Source organism: Echinops telfairi, unplaced genomic scaffold, assembly GCF_000313985.2.
Source record: "Echinops telfairi isolate 266 unplaced genomic scaffold, ASM31398v2 ScPeMD7_53;HRSCAF=182, whole genome shotgun sequence".
Lineage (NCBI taxonomy): Eukaryota > Metazoa > Chordata > Mammalia > Afrosoricida > Tenrecidae > Echinops > Echinops telfairi.
The window spans coordinates 12491418-12493596 of NW_022103951.1; the positions used below are offsets into that span (position 1 = coordinate 12491418).

At 49.6% G+C, this 2179-nt stretch overlaps 1 pseudogene; it reads left to right on the forward strand.

Annotated features, from left to right (window-relative positions):
- The first annotated feature begins 290 nt into the window (after window positions 1-290).
- LOC101662791 lies at window positions 291-1721 on the forward strand (annotated as a pseudogene).
- Window positions 1722-2179: the final 458 nt, after the last annotated feature.

A 2179-nucleotide genomic window follows, 5' to 3' on the forward strand; every position in this document is an offset into this window, starting at 1 on the left:
GTGTCCGTGGAAAAGAGAAAACACAGAGTTCCACAGAAGCCTTTGCCTTCTGTTCCCTTGCCAATAAGGCTGGTAAAGTGGAAGCTGACAGGGAGGGTCTCAAACAGATCAGAAAGTGAGCCAAGAACACTTAGCTACTCTGGGGTGTGGGGAGGGTGAGGGGACTTGGGGAGCAAATAATGAATGTAAAAGCGGGAAGGGAGCGGCGGACGCAGTTGCGTTAGGGTTTTCTGCCATTTCTGCCTGCTGTGGAGCGAAGCTTGTTCCTCTCCCGCTCAGCCACACAGGTTGAATTGACCAAAGCAATGGTTATGGAGAAGCCTAGTCCCCTGCTGGCCGGGCGGGAATTTGTGAGACAGTATTATACACTGTTGAACCAGGCTCCAGACATGCTGCACATATTTTACGGAAAGAACTCTTCTTATGTCCATGGTGGCTTGGATGCAAATGGAAAACCAGCAGATGCTGTCTATGGATAAAAGGAAATCCATAGGAAAGTTATGTCTCAAAACTTTACTGACTGCCACCCTAAGATTCGCCATGTTGATGCTCATGCTACTCTCAATGATGGTGTGGTGTCCAGGTGATGGGACTGCTGTCTAATAACAACCAGGCTCGGAGGAGATTCATGCAGACATTTGTCCTTGCTCCTGAGGGCTCTGTTGCAAATACATTCTATGTTCACAATGATATCTTCAGATATCAAGATGAAGTTTTTGGTGGCTTTGTCACCGAGCCTCAAGCGGAATCTGAAGAAGAAGTAGAGGAGCCTGAACAAAGACAGCAGACACCAGAGGTGGTACCTGATGATGCTGGAGCATTTTATGAGCAGACTGTCAGCAATGACTTAGAGGAACATTTAGAGGAACCAGTTGCTGAACCAGAGCCTGATCCTGAACCAGAACCAGAGCAAGAGCCCGTACCTGAAATCCAGGAGGAAAAATCTGAGCTTGCCTTAGAAGAAACTGCTCCTGAGGATGCTCAGAAGAGTCGTGTCGCGCCCCCCACCCCCCGCCCCTGCAGATGGGGCGCAGATGGGGCTCAGACGGTGCAGGAAGACTTGAGGACATTTTCTTGGGCATCTGTGACCAGTAAGAACCTTCCACCCAGTGGAGCTGTTCCAGTTACTGGGATTCCACCTCATGTTGTCAAAGTCCCAGCTTCACAGCCCCGACCTGAGTCTAAGCCTGAATCTCAGATAGCAGAGGCCTCAGAGGGATCAAAGAGTTCAAGAGCAACGAATCCATATTCCTCCCCAGAGGGGCTCCAGACCAATTCGTGAGGCTGGTGAGCAAGGTGATGCTGAACCTCGAAGAATTGTGAGACACCCTGACAGCCATCAGCTCTTCATTGGCAACCTGCCTCATGAGGTGGACAAATCAGAGCTTAAGGATTTCTTTCAAAATTATGGGAACGTGGTGGAGCTGCGCATCAATAGCGGCGGGAAATTACCTAGTTTTGGTTTAGTTGTGTTTGAGGACTCTGAACCAGTTCAGAAGGTTCTTAGCAACAGACCGATCATGTTCAGAGGTGAAGTCCGTCTGAATGTAGAAGAGAAGGAGACTCGAGCCGCCAGAGAAGGAGACCGTCGAGACCACCGCCTGCGGGGACCTGGAGGCCCTCGGGGTGGGCTGGGCGGTGGAATGAGAAGCCCTCCACGTGGATGGCTGGTGCAGAAACGAGGCTTCGGGGTGGGAAGGGGCATTGCTCCAAGGCCGTGAATACCTGGGTCACTGCTCGGCACGAGGCCGTACAAACCACTGTTCCTGCAGAAGAGTGGATTTCTTCCGCCAGCCTTCGGTATCTCGGATGGTGACCCTACCCTCGTCTGTTAAGTACGCTTCCGTCTGTCCACTGGACTCCTTTCTGTGTTCACGGCGTGTACGCCCTTCCCGCTCTTTCCGCTCCTGATCGCCTGGCCCTTCACTTCCAATTTTGTGGAACGGTATTTTGGGAAAATGGATTTTTACAGAAGACGGGAAAAAAAAGGAAAAAAAAGACTGAATTCTCTTGCATATACAGACTGGATTTTTTTTTAAACAGCCATTTCCCCAAAGGAATCTGTCCTGCTTATTACTGACATTTGGTATGTTTCATTCATTGGAATATTTCTTACTTATTTTCTACGTGTTTTAAAAGCCCGTCAGAAAGACGGGATTTGATAAAACATTTTGAAGGC